General features: G+C 41.3%; 1 long non-coding RNA gene across 7 annotated transcripts in view; it reads left to right on the plus strand.

Moving 5' to 3' along the window:
• The first annotated feature begins 8,620 nt into the window (after nucleotides 1–8,620).
• LOC108448655 overlaps nucleotides 8,621–19,341 on the plus strand; it is a 51,793-nt gene continuing 41,072 nt past the window's right edge. For 4 of the 7 annotated variants that reach the window (XR_001864617.1, XR_001864626.1, XR_001864615.1 and 1 more), the window contains exons 1-3: nucleotides 8,621–12,594; nucleotides 12,844–12,999; nucleotides 17,820–17,862. This is a non-coding gene — a long non-coding RNA (uncharacterized LOC108448655). The remainder of the gene's footprint in view (nucleotides 12,595–12,843; nucleotides 13,000–17,819; nucleotides 17,863–19,341) is intronic. The other 3 variants (XR_001864616.1, XR_001864624.1, XR_001864618.1) reach the window with 2 other exon arrangements.

Raw genomic sequence — 19,341 nt, forward strand, 5'->3', positions numbered from 1 at the left:
TGCTGAACCCTGGGGGTGTTGGCTTCAATAAGAGAGACATAAGCCTTTAATTTTTAATACAAGTAATGTTTCTTTTAAGTACCACTTTTTGTGACATAACAACTGCAGATCATAGAAAAATATGGCTGAAGGAAGCTTTTTCAGCTTTTTCTTCAGTTTATTGCTCACCCATAAGAAAAGATCAATTAAACTATTTGTGATTAATATTTACTCTGTTTTCTAAATATCCTTTTTTAGCACCGTTGCCCCATGTTCCTCCCCCCTTTTTTTTTTCTCTTTTAAATTAGACTCTAAACCAGTCGACTGTACCAGGTTACAAACACATTATGGTTTGGAAATAAAAAGGGAAATTCATGAGAACCTTAGAGAACTTTACATAGTAAGTTGTGTATACAGTAAGAGTTTGACTTTTTAAACTCTGGCTCAAGGGGTATTTAGGGAGAAGAAGAAACGACTGCTAGAAATGTCTAAATTTTTATGCTTAACAATCTTTTGCTACAAACAACTGAACATTTCTAGCTATGTGTATCATCTGTCTTTGAAAAGGACCAGTCGCTGAAATAGTTTTACAAAACGAGTCTTTGATCTTAGAAGGAAACAGGAATTGTGGACAAGCCCATTATTCTTTTAGTATCTCTCCCCACTTCCACACCTCCTCCCCAGTCAAATCCATTTGGAAAACAGGTGAAATTAGTGGAGCTTGATAATACTGAAGGATTGCCTTAAGAAAATCCTGTCTCTGTCCACCATTTGGGGCCTGTATGAGGAGCCAGGTGATGGGCACAGCAGAAACAAAGCCACAGAAGTTCAGTGGAGATATGAGCAGAAGGTGAGGGCAGTTCTGTGGGAATGGGACTCAGTAATGTTGGGCTTAAAGATGCTGTCCTATTGTACTGAAATGGGCTCTGGGAGTGTCTGGAAAACATCACTAATGTGAGGAATAAAACAACAGAGCAATGCTGCTTGAAGGCCACTTTAAATACTTGGCTCTGAAAGCAAAATGTCTGTCAATCTTGGCATTAAAATCGGGCATCTCCTATCTGATGGGGTTTCTACGATTGTCAGCAATCACACTGTGATGACTTGTATCCATCAGCACTGGGGGAGTTAAATCAAGTGCAGTGGGCACTGGTAAGAGCCGTGGAGGGAGCCCCAGGTCAGTGCCAGTTTGTTACAGTATTAGAGAGCGTCATGGTGGGTGCGTTTTTATGTCAGAAAGAGTCTCAGAGTTAAGTAGGATAACATTACTGTGTCAGGATAGTGGGACAATAAATGCATAACAGCTGTTATTAGACACTCTAAGTACAAAATAAATCTGTTTCCAAGAACACCATTGTGAATGAGAAAAGGAGAGAGAGAATTATCCCTTGCTGGTAGCTGTTAGCATAGTGGGGTAAGCTGCTTTCCTCCTTCTTTCTGTTTCTCATGAGTTCTCCAGAAAAGGGACTCTAACACAGAGGTTGTTAGCTTGGCAGGAAAAGTCAGGTGTCCAATTTTTGTTAAGCTTGTTTTTACTCATGATTCAGTACACTGCATTTATGGCAAATAAACTGGTCCTTATGGCAGATTTGCATGGTATTTGCTCTTGATAAAAATGCTGGTTTTGCCCAATGTTTTGGAACTTCCAGAAAACTGGAGGCAAAAGGGCTCCCAGGCTACTTATATGCCTCTGTTGGTCTATTTATAATTTTTGCTACTTTTTAATTGATATCTGTACATTTCAATATTTAGCTACTGCACTGTCGCTCTTTATCCATTGCTCTCTCTTGTTTCCAGAATCTGGATGTATGAACTTGCAGTAAACCTTTTAAGTGATCACCCTGGGAAGAACAGTCAGTTCCATGTGAAAAAGCATTAAAGTCAGCTCATGTGATGCACACTTTTGGGTTCCCACTTCCCACAGGAACACATCAGAAGACAAAGTATGTTATTAAGTCAACCAAGCTCAAGTTTGTCTTACAATTTTTCCATTCATTGAAATGGGACGTGAATATTTTGTTTCCTAATCAGCACAATTGCACTGGAGCTCATGTTGCAGTGTGTCACCACAATGACAGCTCCCCCTGAATGACAACTCTCATCTGTAGTGAAAAATGACGGGATTTGTAAACCCAGGTTGTTTAAAGAAGACTCAGTTCTTGAGTGACTATTTCACAGTTAATCATTGCTGCATTTTTCAGTACACCTCGAATACACCTATTTCAGAACTGATCAATCTGGTCTGCTGAAAGGGACTTTAATAGTGCATAACAGGAGATTCTGTTTCAGCACCTACTAACAGAATATTGTTGATGGTAATTAGAGGATTCTCAGAGACATTCTACACATTGGAAAATGTAATCTAGTAGAAAAATCAATAGTGATGGGTGACAAACTCTCTTATCATGCCTTTTGTTGTCACTTGGGCAGTTACTGTCACCACCCTCTTCCTAAAGGAGGCCTTAGTTTTTTATGTAGCAGAAGCCACCACTTGTCTCTGAATGTGCATTTGCATGGAGCTCTGTTATGTATATATGTATTTTTATATATATAAAATTCCATTTATCCTTAGGTTTCTTTAATGGCATCTGGCTTAAAAAAAGGAGAAATGAGTATTTTACACTCGTGAGCATGGGAAAGGAGTCTTGGACTGAAGGCTGACTGGGAAGCTCTCCTGTGGTTTTCATGCTCATGAATGTAGCCAGAAATCTGAATATAAATCACTGTAAGGTTTGGTAGGTACTTTAAACACAAGTTTTGGGAGTTCAATTTGTATCAGCAGTACATGGACTGTATGAATTTCAGATCTTGTGACAAGGGATCGACTCAGCAGTGTTTGGATGGCACCAGGCCTCTGTTTGTACTTGCAGACCAGGGAAAATACTGCAAAATGTGTATCTAATGCTAAGAATAATATGATCCCTCCTCCCAAAATGAGGAAAATAACTGCCAACATCATAAGTGCTTCTGAACACTTCCAAAATGTTCAGAAAATCTGCAAATTGTCAGAAAATTTTAAGGTGTACTATGGCAGAAATCTTGACATAAGTGTGCTGCAGACATCAAAAAGACTGATGCTGGTGTCACACTGATTTCATTTTCCTTTTGTTGTATAAATATACACATAGTGCTTTAAAAATATTGGAGGTGATCTGCAGTGGTTCATAAAACCTTGCTGGTTTGCAAATCACTAAGATATTTTAACTGCTTTGCCTGGTTCTGAATTAGTGTCTGCAGGCATCTTGCATTATATTATACCTTGGAATTGCATCTGAAAGTTGTGGATCTGCAACATTGATCCAGAAACTTGGTATTTCAGCTTGAAGGAAAAGAGCAACTTCTGTGTGGGGTCTGTGGTGTGAAATTCTGCTCGTGGTAACTTCAACAGTTTCTCCTTTGTTCAAAAAATGCTGATGGTTTTGTCTTTCCTCTGCACTTCAGTGGAAGGAGCTTTTTTTAGGCTCTTTACTTTCAGCTCTTCTTCTGAGATTCTTCTCTAGTGAATCATGCCACATCTTTTTGGTACCAAAATGCAGAGACTTTGAAAGAAGCACTGCTTCCTAGTGCATACATTTATACATTTTATTCACTATATATAGACATTCATGGTTGGTAAATATTTGATATGTTGGCAGTTGAAGAAGGTTTCTCTGGAAAGGATGACTGAAACTGGTGATGATTTTGAATTTCAAGTAATTAAATGATATTAAAATAATTTAACAAACATTAAATAATCTTAATGAATAAAAAAAAAATTTTAGTGTTCAGCAGTTAATGACCAAGAAAATTTGTTTTCAGCAGTTTAAGGGCATTTAAAATATTTCAACATTTTACAGTGTTAACGCTTTAATTATATTACTTAGGATAATAATAGGACATTTAACTTGCACTTCTGTTCCTTGCTTGCCTATAAGATTTCCCCCAGACATTTGGCATGGGACAGCTGAGTGTACCTAATTATCATTCCCAAGATCCAGTAACTCGTTTTTTCCCCCACCCCCATACTATATTTACCTTTCATGTGGTGGGTTATAAAAACTCTTACTCTGAGGGCTCACTAATCCATGTTTTAGCAGGCTGGGTTCAAAATGTTCTGCAGTCACAGATAGTCTTGCCTGGGCGTTTTACATAAAGCAAAGCCAAGTTTATGTAACAGAAACAGAATATGAGACGTATGGCAAATAGTATTTGTGATCCTTCTGCTCCCAAACTCTGCTACCTGAAACTTGGTTTGTTCTGTTTTGTTTCTTTTTGTGCTCCCTAATGAACGTTCCTCCTGTGTCCTAGGATAGCTGGTCACACGTAGATGGACCTGTGTGTGGTGAGTCCAGCAATTATTAGAACCACTTTAATTTAAAGCATTTCTTAGCACTGCTGACATGATGAGAGTAGATGACAAAACGTGCAATGAAATACTGTACCTTCAGAGAAGTGTAAAGTTGGTGTCATGTAACACTTGTTTGGTGATAGATAAGCTAATGTAATTGCACGGAATAAATGTCATCACCTGCATGAAGATAAATAGCTTTTCCTGCACTAGCATGCTTTTGCACATAAAATGCTGCCATTTTACCAGTTGTCCCCATTATTTTGCCGAATAAATTTTTAATGGCCATAAAAGAAAAGTGTGATATGTCTGCTTAAGTGTTACAGTGTTAACAGAGGGCACTGCTGTGGTTCTATATAATTGAAATCAATGACATTGTTACCTGAAAAGTTGTTTTGTAGCACTGTTACTTGACAGAAATGTTGCTTATTTCCATTTCCTGACATATCTAAAAGTCAAAATGTGTGGAATCAGATGCACACGCATTATTAGCACGTGGATGGCTGGGATTTTATGCTCACAATGCTACCTTTTGCCATAAATATCTGAAATGGAGATTTGATGTGTTATCCTGCCAGACTGGGACATGAGGCTGTCACCTGGAAGGGTGGCACTGCGTGAGTGGAAATGTCAGCTCATTCTGTCCTGATAACAGCACTGCCAGGGCACAAGGATTTGCCAGGAGAAAAGTGTCTATAGCATATTGATGGTATAGAAGAAAGGTCAAAGAGTGTTATCAAAAAAGTTAAAAAATATTAGAGCAGTTTCAGAGAGTCTTTTATTATGAATTGGAAAGTGTTTCCCCTCATGCGCATGTAAAAGGGATAAAGTGAAGATATATATTGTAAATATGAAAATTGCTAAGAATTCTGGGCTAAGATGAGTTAACTGCCGGGCAAGTACTTTGCATCATATTTGCTAAGCTGATTTGGGGTCCAAAACCAGTTGTCTGAAATTTTAAACACAGATATAGTGAATGTCTGCATTTCATCTGACACATTGATATCCCAGACTTAATGAAAGCAGCATTTCTAACACTCCAGTGAACAAACCCAATATGTATTCAGATGAGGAATTAAATTACTTTCATTTTTGCTAAGTACTAGCTTTCCTGGACATGTTTGGACAGCTCCTTACTCATGTTACTCCTGTTTTGTGGAGAAATGGTTCTCGTTTTGCTTTTTGTAGCTAATAGTAATTTAACAGGTAATAGTTGGTGGCATTGGAAAATGGATTTTTTTTCTCTAGGTCTCTTACTGTAACTTTTCCCCTGTGAAACACCAGGAAAAACATAATTTCTCTTTTAGTGTCTTATGGAAATGTCTGAATGTCTGGGTGTGGGACACACTGTGTTTGGTAATCACAGGAGTGGGTCCAGCACAAGGGCAGCAGTTTATTCCTCCATGTGATTATCCCCAGTTTGTGCCAGTAAATAAGTAATGCAGTTTTTGGTGAGCACTAATTAGAGCAGTGGCAGCTGCACACTGTGTCCTGTGGTGCTGGGCTGCTGCCAGGCTGTGTGGGTGTGGTGTCAAGGCCTCCCTGCAGATGTTGTTTCAGATGACTTCAATCCTCACAACTGGCACATCCCCAGAGGAATTACGGAAGTCTTCTCAAATGAGTTAAATCAGCTTCTGTAGAAATCTCAAGGGGCTGGGTGGCACTTTCTGGGCAGTCAGGTTTGGGAAACTTTTCCCTGCCTGCACAGCACTGATTGTCCTCTATAAACACGTCAGGAGTGCCCTCAGCAGGGCCTGATTATATGTGATAAGGAACAGAGAACTCACTTGGTTTTTCAGCTGCATATGCTTTTTAATTTCCCCCATAAGGAGATCTCTGTGAATGTGCTTTCACACAGCTCGTTGGATTACAGCCCAAACTGTGTTTTAATATTTGTGTTCCTGTAGCTGAAGGGGTCATCACTGATGTACTGGGACCCAGTAAGCACTCCAGTTAATGATGCAGAGCTTTCTGGCTTGGCTGGAAAGAGATGTTCCTATTCTTGCAGGAATACAATTCCACTGCCTGGCTGCTGATAGTCAGTAGAACATTGCCACCCTTTGGCCATAAAGCAAAGGCACATGGGGAGAGAAGCACATTATGCGAGTTGGGGATGCTGCACAAAACTATTTAAGAGTATATTAATTTGTAATGTAACTGCTCGGCAATGGGAGCCCAGTTGGGTGGAGGTTGTTGGCATCATTTCCTTTGCCTTAGTGTATTTCATACCACGGTGATGTGTTTAGAGAGAATATATTATGCTACGTACTAATTATGTTTTCCTGAGAACTGAATTGCATATGCATTGTGAAGATAGGATGAAGGCTACCATGGTTACCATTGTGCACCCAGGAACTTATTTTATACAGTGCCAATTAATCTGAGGTAATGCTTGAGAGAGAAGAACATTGAATAAGAAATGCTAATGTCTCAGCTGAAAAGATGGAAATTAGATAGAAAAGCACTGCTTTTATTGAAAATTATATGTCAGGGTCAGAATTTATAAATGAATCCACCTGTAAGACTAAAACCAACAGCTCTGCTTTACATTAAAAACCCTGTATCTCCCTAGGCCTAATTGACACACAGGACACTGCTGCTTTATCAAAGATATTCTCTCAATAGGAGTTTTTCCCTTCTCATGATTTTTAACAGCATATTCCTGCAGTTGAGACTATAATTGGGGATTATTGCTATGTCAGAAAGAGAGTGCATTTGCAGGATGCAAACACATCTAAACCTTATACAGGTTACAGTTGCTTGGGATAAATCTTGTGCTTCTGGCCAAAGGCTTCCAGATGGTGGGGACTGGGCGTGGCACAGCTCTGACTCCTCCCTGCTCCTGGCAGCTCCCTTTGGCTCTTGGAGTGTTGCTGATGTGGCTGTTCAGTCACCTCTATCGCGTTTGCACGGCCAGGGTTTGGTGGCGAGGGGGATACGGGGGTGGCTTCTGCGGGAAGCTGCTGGAAGCTTCCCCAAGAAGCAGCTTCTGGGGAGCAGAGCCAAGGCTCCAGCGTGGAGCTGCTGCTGGATAAAGCTGAACCCATCAGTGACTGTGGCAGCACCTGTGGGCTGATGTGGGTAAGCAGTGGCAAAGTCTCTGCACAGTGTACTAGTTTGAAAACAAACCAGTGGGAGGTACCAAGTCAGAATAACAATTTAATTGGGAAATTAAAGAAAAGGAAAAAACTAAAAGAAAACACTGGTTCAAACTGACAGAGTCAAGATACAACCTGACACCCTATTAGTCAGGGTGGTGGTACCAGTCCTTTGAAGCAGTGATCCTGTAGGAAAAGGGTCTGCTCTTCCTCAGAAGGTCCAGTGGTGGCTGTGCAGCTCCTGTCCTCTGGAAATCCAGTGGGAAGGGTGTCTCTGGTGCTCAGAATCTCAGATTATATCCACGATGGGATGCTTGGTTCCTCCCTCTGGGTGGAGCATCTCACAATGGGGTAATGAGTCATGAGGCCAAGTGTTGATTAGGCTCATTAACAGAAGATAGTCCGGAGGGAGTTATCTCTGAGTCAGGCGGCAGGACAATGATGGGCCATTAACAGCAAGATAGTCTGGGGGGAGGAGGCAAGGAAATACTGCCCCACCTGCTTTCAACAGCTCATGAGGATGGTGATAGAATACACTGCAACCCAGGACACACAGGAGCAGCTGCAGCCAGGGAAGAGAGCGGTGAGAATATGGGAGAAACAGCCCTGCAGAGCCCAGGGCGGTGCAGAAGGAGGGGCAGGAGCTGCTCCAGGCTCCAGAGCAGAGCTCCCCCTGCACCCCTGGTGCAGCCCATGCAGAGGCAGCTGGGATCCACCTGCAGCCCCTGGAGGAGCCCACACTGAGCCGGGGGATTCCTGAAAAAAGCTCTGTTCCCATGGGAAGCCCACACTGGAGCAGGCTTGCTGGCAGGGTCTGTGGCTCTGTGGGGCACCCACACTGGAGCAGCCTGTTTCTGAAGGACTGCATCCCATGGAGAGGGACCCATGCTGGAGCAGTTTGGGAACAGCTGCAGCCCACCGAAAGGGCTCAGTATTGGAGCAGCTCTTTTGATCATTAATTTTTACCATGTTACAAAATGTACATGACACTGAACGTTTAATCCTTAGAAGAAATCCTTCCATTCCTTTTGGTTCCCTACAGTGCATGACCAGTTGGATTGGAGTTAACTTGGCTGATGTTCTGCTGAGGCAGATGAGGGAATCCTGCTATTGTTCATTCTGCTAGCTGAGCAGCATCACATTCTGTGGGACTGGCAATTTTTGGCAAAAGAGTAATGGTAACAAACAGCTGGGAGGCAGCAACTTCAGCTCCCACAGATGTCCCAGCAGTGAATAGCTGCTCGAGGCAGCAGCTTTGATATTTAAGTGATGGAATGTTTATCTTACCGGAAATTTAACTACTAAAATGCATTCGTACCTTTGTCCAAGTGTTACTCATTAAACATAGTCCATTGGCTTATGTGACTTGTAAGTATGTTGTTACTATCTTTCATTAAAAACTGATTTGCTGTGCATAGTAAAGCATGCCAATGAAAATAAAAGTAAAGCTTTTTCATCAAAATCCCTTGTTAAAAAAGAATATTTCTTCTAAGGAGATATTTACTAGCCAAATATTTTGGAAAATGATCAGCTGCTGATTCAGATCCTATGTATTAAACTTTGTGTTGAACTAAAAAAGAGCTGCACAGATGTGTAACAAAGAATCAAGGGCATTTCTGCATCTCTGCTGAAGCAAGTTCACATTTAATAATCAAATTCTTGGCAGGAATATTTCTACAACCTGTGTCAGTGGAGCATGTATGAGCTTAGAAAGGAGGTTTATATAATTATCTCATTATCTAATTTCAATAATAAAATAGTTGAGTTGCCTAAATGCCTATCAGTGGAAAACCAATGGAAATGGTGGATCTGGACATGTCAATGGAAACCTTAACTTGTCGGTCTGATGGAATCTGCCTGATCTCTGAACTACTCTCCTTCCTGGGTGAAATGTTTGCTTTCTATTAGTTTTTGTTAGGATGCTAATAAAATGTTAGAACGAGTGATTTCATTTTCTCATTATAAACCCCCTTTGCAGGTCTCCCTTTGTCTCTGGCAGCAGCAAAGTTGACTTGTGAGGCCAACACTGCGCCTGACCGGGTAAATAAACACCTGAGGCTCCAGGCAGGTCAGTAGCTGCCTTTGCTTGCAGGGCAGTTTTGGCAGGAGCAGATTTTGGATATGGATACATCAGGCAAGGTGGGTGAGGCATTCTGAGAGCATCTGGTTCTCTGGATGGATGGACACACAGATGGAGGAGTTCTGAGTGACTGAACAGCACCGCGGTTATTCAGCAAGCTGGCACAAATTTGTTTCTCTGTGAGGAAGCCTGCAGTGGAGCTGGAGGCCATTCCAGCTGAAAACCTGGATCTGAGAGGATGGAAGGTGGTAGGGAAATACAAAGAACGCTATATTAATGAATATTAATTTTAGAAGATTAGCTTTTAAATTAAAATCTTGAGATAAGTAGTTATAGAGGGAGTTTATACATTAGGAAGAAGTAGGACATGGTATAAAAGCACCTTGCCTCATTTGCAATCCAAATGAAAACATGCAAAATGGTTTTTTGCAATTTTGGATACTCTTAGAAATTAGGACTCATCCTACAAGCAAAAATCATTACAATAGGACCAAAAAAAAAATTGTTTGCTTGACAATAGCTGTCACAGGATAGTGTCTGCTAAATTATATTCAAATTGATGAAATGTATTGATTATTTATGTGTTGAATAACACATGGAATTATCCTTGTGAAGGAGGCTAACCATTGCTTCTAATGGCATTAGCTTATCCATCCTACCTCTTCTGGTTTCCCAGTTTATAAATTCCCTGATTTTTGGCAACTTTTGGTTTTGTACTTGGGCTGTATAATTTAGCATCATAAATAGCTGAGACTGGCAAGCAATGTGTAACTGATAATGTATCCAGCAGCTTCTTTTATGTTCTGGAGTAATTGTAAACAAGAATAAAACTGATTATTTCAGCAAACAGTCACAGAAATTGGTTTTAATTTTAGATTTTTGCCTACAGCCAATAGAAAGAGGATGGTACTTTGCATTGGTTAATCTTTGCTGAGGATGGAAGGAACCAAGAACTACCATAACTTCACTTACAAAGGATTCCCATGGATCTGTTGTGCAGCACACTGTGTGACTGTGCAAAAAGAGGTGGATTTGTGTGCAAGCTCATCCCCTCACTGCTGAGCACTTTGTGTATCCATTCTCCAGGAAAGATGCACTCTGTTGTCATGTTTGATTGTTAAGAGGTTTTACGAGGTTTCTTGAGGCTTAACTCCATTTGGAATGACTTCAAGGTTGTTCTGCCCTCAAGGCAGAAGCATCAAGGCTCTCCTGCTCTCACTGAAGCATGTGTAACGTCGAGCAAGTCAGTGCTGCCAGTGAACTCAATTCTTCAGTGTGCGAGGAAGGAGAATCCCAGTGAGCAGAGTTTTGCTCATTTACTCCCTGCAGAGAAATGACATTTGTTCTCCACAGCATTTTCTCTTGAGAGGACCAGTTATTGGCTTATGTCACAAGCAGTCTACCATTCCTCAGTGATTTATTCCTCCAGGCATACACGGATCTCTTTCAATACTTGGTGATCCAAATTTCACTCTTATTGATTGTAGGAGTGTGTGGTGGCTGTGAGAACAGAAATTGTTCTTGAGTGTGTGTTAAAGTTCACCTGGTTTTCTTTCCGGTGCAGGGCTGCAAGGTGTGGTGTGTGTATGTACACACATACTCGTGCTTATAGGGATAAAAGCCTTCAGTAGCCTTTTGTATTCACTAGCTGACACTAATTCTAGTCAGGCCTCTGCCACTGGTACAGAGCTGGTCAGGATAATCAGAATAGAAATAGACAATCAGAATGGCAAAAGTTCCTCTTTTTCCTTTACCTACTGCAGCTGGTTTGAGGGTAAGCACAGAGAGTGTATGTAAATACCAGACAATATTATATTAGCCTGTACATTGTTATGTGTATGCTAACTTTTTTGTTGCTTTGAGGGTGATTAAAACAACCAAATTGGAGACAGAAAGCAAAAACTAAGAATGAGAAAGTGATGTTAAAATTTGATGGCAAGCATATGGGTATGCCCACATCCCTTATAGCCCTGTTACGGGATTTCTCTGGTGACATTGCATTGGTTGCACTCCTGGAATAAAACCAGTGTTCTCTCTTCTGAGTGCAGTGTTAGTATTTCTGCTCTTTGTTGCTCTCTGAAGGAGCCATTTAGAGATGAACTGGATAAGAAAGCAGTAAAATAGTTCAATGCCGTGGTAGCTGTTGTGGTGAGCAAACCTTGTTAGCTTGGCTTGGGCCAAGGGCCACTTCAATGTCCAGAGCACACTCAGGGTGCCACGGTCACCAGGGACTCACCACTGGCTGGGACTGGCACTGGTACTTTTGAGGCCCTTCTCTATTGCAATGCAGTTTTTCCAGGCTTGAGCATGAGGGGGAAAATATATAATTCAAAAATAATCAAAAAGAATGAGAAGGTGACCCACTGATGAACTTAGTCCAGCCTTGACTCATTGGTTTTTTTTAGCCTTGCTAGTTAAATTTACTAAGGCAACAGTTCTGGTGCTTTACACAGTACATTAAACAGCTTAATCATACTGTCCTCTCTCGCATTCATAAATTTAGCGTTTGTATTCCTCAAGCAGCTGTTTTCTTCTCTTGCTCTACTTTAGTTCTTCTTCAGAATACAAATTCCAGCTCATTTCCATTTTTTCCAGACCTAAGACTTTAAAGTTTTGTTCTACTGTTTGGTTTTTAACCCTTTAGACCAAAATTTGAGTGTTTTTTTATTTTTCAAATAAAATATTCCTTTGCTGTTAAATATTTCCCAGTATTCTTGATCATCCTTCTGGAAGGAGGGTCTTCTGGGACAGTATCTGAGACAGAAGAGCTTGTTCCTCCTCTTGAATTTGACTTGATTGCTTTCATGCAGAACTAATTGCCATGTTTTCACAGGTAAGTCCTCATTCTGGGTGCACCTCAGTTTTTACACATCAAAGAATAAAGCAGACTTCAGAGATGGAACTTTTAAGATGGGAATTAATAGGGTCTGTGCTTTGTCCTTCAGAAAACTTTAGACCTAAAGTATTCTGAATTTGGCAGCTGAAAATTTTGGTAATAGTGGCAGATACTGATAACACCCCTTCCCCTTCTTCCCCCTTAGCTCCAGGCTGAACTCCTGCACACTGAAGTCTGCTTCTCTTTAAAACCCGACAAAGATTGCTCAAGGGTGGTAAGTTTAAATATCAGGCTTAGATCAAACAATTTAAAATGAATATTGTTTATCAAGGCTTTTTTTTGTTATTAAACTCTGGACTTGTAAATTCTGTGAAGGCTGGGAGTACACAAAGAGATCAGATGTGCCCTGGGTGACCCCAGCTGACCAAAGGGCTATCCCAGACCATGGCATCATGCTCAGCAATGAAAGCTCAGAGCACACAGGAAGGGAGGACATTCACAGTTCTGTCCTTTGCCTTCCCAGGGATCTGGTGCATCGATGGAACCCTGCTTTGCAGAACAGGGGTTTGGGAGGCCTCACCTGCTCCATCTGGAAAGTCATTGCAAGGACCCTTGTGAGAAGCTCTTGTTGCCACCCAGGCAGCCACCAACCATCCTGGGAGAGACTTGGCTCCAGCAGGTAGGTGTTACTATGCCGAGATGGTGATAAGTTTTATTATCATAATTCACTTAAACAAGCAGTGTCTGTGCAGTGAGGGGTGAGCACAGGCTGCAGCATTTCACAGGTTAGAGATGAATTTTCTACTCCTCCTTTGCTTTAACTCACTGCAGAAGCAAACTGCAAACTGCTGACAGACCTTGAGACATTGCATTTCTTCTGTGCTTACTCCAGTGAATGGTGTGTGACAACATCTGCAAGTGCAGGAAGGAGCAGTTTAGGAAGAGCTGCTTGTAGCTTTTTGTTTTAAGCACAGCCTTCCAGGAGATTTGCATCCTATGGCCAGGCCACAACATCATTTGAACCCTGTGGGAATTAACAAAACGTGCTCCACAAAGACTTTGAGGAAGCTGCTTTGTACCATTGCAAACACTTGAGGAAAAAGCTTCTGCAAACGCTACAGGATACTGCAAATGGCAGCACTGGAATCTATTTTATTTTAGCTGACTGCCTTCTAGGGCTCTCCTGTTATTTTTCTTCAGATCCTGCTTTTGTGCCCCACACAAAGGGAAGTGTGTGTTTTGTTGATTGCCTTGACTGTGCCAGCAAACATGCAGAGTAAGAGTGACTGATGTTCTGTGAGCTTTCTTATCTTCCATGATATGATTTCTCTAACAGCCATTCTAACTCTTTTCCCTGCATATTTTTGGTGCTGAATGCAATTCATCTTTTCACATCTTTTTTCTCATTGCCTTCTCTGATTTTCTTCTTTTTCTGGCTTAGAGGACAGCAAAGTTGTAATAACCATTGTTAAGAAAAGGAAGGGAAATGAGAGCTTTTATGATTGTTAATACAGAGCTATTTTATCACAGCAGATATTAACAGACCTTTTACTAGAAACATACATTTTCTTTTATCAGGTCATTATTAAGGAAATCTTTGGGTCTGAGAGTCTTTCTCCCATTGTCCCTCCTACCCTCCCTCCAAAATCCAAAAACTGAGAGGCATCATGCATGAATAAGTTACAGAGAAAGTTTTGAGTTTGGTCCAAAAAAGACCATACTTGGAAGCAAGTGGCTGATCTGTATTTCATTCTGCTTTCTAATTCCTTGTTTCCTGTGCTGAGAATTCCCTTTAGGATTCCTGTAGATGGGAAGGGTTTGATGCTGGCTCTTGACTGAACCACCTGAAGGCCTCCATCAAACTTTTCACTTCATAGGAATTATCAGGTTTTTTCCCTGGATTTTGTTGTTAAGTTTTTAAATTGTGTTATGCTACCTATGGATCAAGGTTTTAGCAGGGCTGAACTGACACAGAGGTTGTCAGAAAGGAAGAGTGATGATGCTTACCCTGAGGAGGTTAAAAAGCCCAACTTGCCATTATGAAGGCATTTTACTGCCTTAGGAGGTCAGTACCTGGATAAGGAAGTTCCAGCAAAGAGTGTCAACAGAAAGGAGTGGGTTGAAGTGATTTTTATGGAAGGCACACAGCAGGTCAGCAGTAGAGTGAGGAATAAATTTCAAGTCTTGTGAGTCCCAGCCCAATGTCTTTGCATAAAATTCTGCTGTTCTAGAAATCTCATAACTGCTGAGCACACCAGAAGGTAAAAGTTGGGCTGCACACCTGTGCCACGTGACAATCACTGCGCTCTAGTTAAAAAACCCCAAAATACCATTAATTAAACCTAATTAAAACTCCACCTATCTCTGATTACAAAAAAATAATCTGTGAAAGGTGAAATGTCAGCTGTGCCAGCACTTATGATCCCTTCTGAAATAAACACGTTTGGAACCCAGAGTGATGGGAGAGCTGTGGGCAGTCCATGAGAGCAGTGGAAATGTGTCCTATGCTCGAGGCTGGCCTGGGAGGGCTGATTCTGCAGGCTTCTCTCAGGTTGCCTAGTTCTTAACATTTGGGGAGTCTTTTTCTAATTGGGAAATATTGCCTATTATGGTTTTTTGGTTTTTTTCTTTAAAGTGTTTCTAGTCTTTGTTTCAAAACATCCTATTATTGTTTCAAACATTTTTTTTTCTCTTTTCCCAATTTTTTTTCCTTCCCCAGGATTGTAAACCACCTGGAGTGAGGTGTTTTGTGTTGTAAGCCAATGCTCAGAAACCAAAACCATAATTTGTGATTGTATTTCTCAAACAATTCTTAAAACAACACCTTAAAGTTACAGAAATAGTTTCAAGTATCTCTCTTTATTTATGCAAGATTCCTATACACGCTTGCTAAAATAACTAAAAAATCAGCTAGATTACTGTTTCTTGTTACAGATTTACAGCACAATGGATAGAAAAGCTTCCAGAAGTGCTTGGGGAAAAGATCTGGGACAGACTGTGTAGATTGAGAGTCTGATACAAAATGTGGGAAAGCCTGTCTAGCTTTTATTAATGCCATTTTCTCACTTAGTCCCTGTTCCCTCCCAGAAGGCCAATCTGTAAGCGTGGAGACACAACTGCAAAGCAATTTGCAGTTGGCTGGCAGGCTGTGGAGAAACATCCTGAATATCTAAAGCTGATATGGAAAAAAAATATTCTAAAATCACTCTACTACACCACCAAGATCATAGGACACTTCACAAACAGACCAGGATAAAAAATATCCAATGGTAGCTCAGACTACTCAAAAACTTTTTAATTGGACTGGAGATCCATTTTTGTTACTTTGTCTTGCTGTCACATTTCAGAAGTGCAGCAATGCTCTCGAGTTTCAAGGGGAAGATGTCCTGCATAGGTGGGGCATGTAAATTTAAATACAGACACTTCCTACATAATAAAACCACACACAAGTGTAGGGACATGAGACGTGTTAAAATATATCACCAGTGATACTACAGATGATTATATTTGGCACCTGGTGGAGAACATACCTAAGAAGCAGGAATTACCATCTAAATGACTAAAACTCCCACTGAGATGATGGAATGTATTTATTAGGTGGCTGACAAGCTGGTAACAAAGACTGATATAATTGCAGCTCCGGGTTTGTTAGGTTAAAATAGCAATGCTCTGTGAGCTGTACACATGAACAGGAGGCTGAGCTGTTGCACTGGGTACGCTTGGTGCAATCTCCTTGTCTTTTATCTTGACCCCTGAACTTTCTTGTTCGTGTTCCTATTTATCCACCCCTGGTCCACCTGAGGGGAAAGTTAAGTGAGCCAGGAGCTGGGTGGGAGTTTGGCCATCAGCCGAGGCTGACCCACCACAGCTGTAGACAATTAACAGTCAAAACTGCATCCCAAATTAGACTCTGAAGGGAATGAAGCGATAAATGCCTGAAAATGAGAGCTTCCCTTCTAGAAAAGGTGGATCGCTGGTTTTTTTGTTTCATTGGTTAGTTGTTGTTTGATTTTTAGCAAAGAACAGGTATAAATGACATGTCCTGGAATTAATTTACACTGGGAACTGCTTCTTTAGCTGTTAGACAGTGAGGAAGCAGCATTACCTCTGAGGAAAATGAGTCAGACAAAATTCATTAATTGAAAATAAGATGCACCACTTAATGGAGGTTTATACGACACAGTGGCCTCCAGGAGTGCAGTGCTGCTTTGGGTGATGCAGGGAATCCTCTCAGGGCTGCTTTGGGTGATGCAGGGAATCCTCTCAGGGCTGCTTTGGGTGATGCAGGGAGCCCTGTCAGTGCCTGTGTCTGCAAGGACTCTGCAGAAATTCCTCCTCACCTGTGGGTTTACAGTATGATGTACTGCCAGGCTCCTGAGGAGACTCTGTTTGTTTTGGTGATCCTGATAGGCTTATGCAATGCCATCTCTCCTGAGATTGTTCTTGGCCAAATGTTAAATCTCTCAGGTATTTATTTGTATTTTCTTGATACATTTTGCTTTCCTGTGGTGAGTCACGCAAGCTGTGTAACACAGGGCTTACCCCAAGTGGAGGTTACTGCCATGAACTGGTAGTACAGATTCCCCTTTTCCCCTGCTCCCAAGGAAATTTGATTCAGCAGCTGAGGCTGAAGCCTGGGAGGTCACTGCTGCCACCAAGAGATCTGGATGTCACATTGCAGTGGGAGAAGGGGCTGTTCAAAGGCAGAGAAAATGTCTGGGGTATGTCCTTTTGTTTACTCAGTCAGGAAAAAACTCCTTAACTCTGAGGAAACAGGAAATTAAAAAGAGCTTGGTTGTGCCATTTTTATTACCCAGGGCTTGAAGCATGTGAGGCCTGGTGCAATTCTGGGAATATGAGGAGATATGCACTAATACAGCAGCAGTTTTACTCTTTAGTATTTTGTCCTAACTGCTAGTAGAGAAGGGGTCCAGATACAATTTACTATTTTCTTATTTCTGTTGTGCTGGAAATTGTCCAGCCCAACACTGTGTGTGTATATATGTATAAACACACCTTGCACATGAAAAAGACAACTTTTGTTTCTGACACAGGACTTGTACTGTCTTTTGTCACAATTCTGGAATTAATCTGATTGGAACACTTATTAAGATACTTAATATGAATATTTTTCAAAGAAAAACAAGGAAATCCAATTTTCCTAATATTGTGTGTGAGGTACATTTTTAAGAAGAGGAATTTATGCTTTTCTTATATATCAAACAGACTGACAAAATATGAATAATATAAATACAGCACAATTTTGCATGGCTGTAGCCCCTGTATATGGATGCTTAAAGGCAGTCCTTGGCCACCAGGCTAAGCAAGATGATTTCAGGATGTATCTTAATTCAGTAAGATCTTGAGGAGGGGCTGGTGTATCACATGCACACCTCTCGTGTCCCCCAAAAGGGCACTTCTGATGAATTCTCTTCTGTTTTCTCCTCTGTCTTCCCATGGGAAATAATCATGGCTTGGTTCTCTTTCCTGCCACGTGAGAAAACCACAAACCAGTCCCCAGGCTTGCCAGGTAACTGTTCAAGTAAGTATAAAGCAAAAAGGGCTGGCTGCTATTGTAAACAGAATGTGAAAGAGTGACAGAGCCATGAAACTGCTCCTCTGTTATCAGACTGTCATGAAAAGAGATGGAGATTTTTACACATTTGCTCTCAAAATCTAAGTGGTCCACTGAGAAGTTTAAAATACTGGCATAAATACACTGGGCTTTAATTGATTATGCCTGCATCTATAGTTCCCAAAGCTTTTTGGTTACACAGAAGGATCAGAAAAGAAGCCTATGGCTGAAAATAAAACTAAGGTTTCACAAAAATGCTGGTTGATCAGTAGTGCTGTAAGGATAGTGTGTGTGTCTCATATGCACAATCATATGCTTATGTCTAAAGTAAAAGTCCAGAGGCAGACCTTTGGCCAGATCTTTTTCCAAGATAAGTTTCATAAGAAAGTGACAATTTATTAAAAGGTTTTAAGAAAAGGTCAGGTTCTGATAAAACTTCAGAGGCGAAGTTATTTTAGGTCCAGCATGATTACCTGGTAATGAGAGACCCAGCAGGCTGGGTTTTATGGCATTCATTAAGGGGTGAGAGAAGGAAGATCTTAGGTCTGATTTAATGGCTATTCCTGTCTTCTCCCTCAGAAAACCTCAGGTTAGCAGAAATTGAGGAAATGAGTAGAAAAACTAAATATTTTTTGCATAGATATCTTTCATCAGGAAACTTTGTACAAGGACATGCAGTGCCAGGACAAGGGGGAATGGCTTCAAGCTGAGAGGCAGTAAGTTGGAAATAGATATTAGGAAAAATTCTCCCCTGTGAGGGTGGTGAGGCCCTGGCACAGGGTGTCCGGAGAACTGTGAAGTGTCCAAGGCTGGGTTGTACGGGGTTTGGAGCAATCTGGGACAGTGGAAGGTGTCCCAGATTGGGATGAGCTTTAAGGTCCCTCCCAACCCAGACTGTTCTGTGATTCTGACTCCAGCTGTGCTTTTACCTGAGCCTCACCCCTCCCTCATTCTCTCACTACCTCCGTCACTTTACAGCAGCTTTATTTGCTGTGTTACCTCTTTCCCACTGAATGCACAGGGAAGCACCCAGGAAGGACCAAGATCCCTGACCCTGAAATAGCCACCCATCAGTGTTAGGTGGCAGCTCCCTTCTGTGGCAACAGTAAAATCCTCCCCCTCCCATCCTGGGTTCGTTCTGTCCAAGCAGATTTGCTCTGTACTTCTTCTGCTGAAGTTGGGAGTTCTGAATGCTCTTGAACTTTTGTTGTGGAATCAAAAGCAAAATCTTCTGCCTTCGTGTGTTACTACAGAAATGCTGTTTGAGAGTGGAGAGAGCAGAACTGTTTCATTAAGAATGCAGTCAGAGCTGAGTGCCAGCGCAGAGTGGCTCGTTGGACCACTGCAGCAATGAACTGTTCTCTGGGGCAGCAGGCAAATACTACATTCAGATATAGATTCTTCTCTTATTTCATCTTCCTTAGATATCTTTATTTTCAGAGGGAA

The sequence above is a fragment of the Corvus brachyrhynchos genome, unplaced genomic scaffold (genome assembly GCF_000691975.1).
Source record: "Corvus brachyrhynchos isolate BGI_N302 unplaced genomic scaffold, ASM69197v1 scaffold220, whole genome shotgun sequence".
In the NCBI taxonomy this organism is placed as follows: Eukaryota; Metazoa; Chordata; class Aves; order Passeriformes; family Corvidae; genus Corvus; species Corvus brachyrhynchos.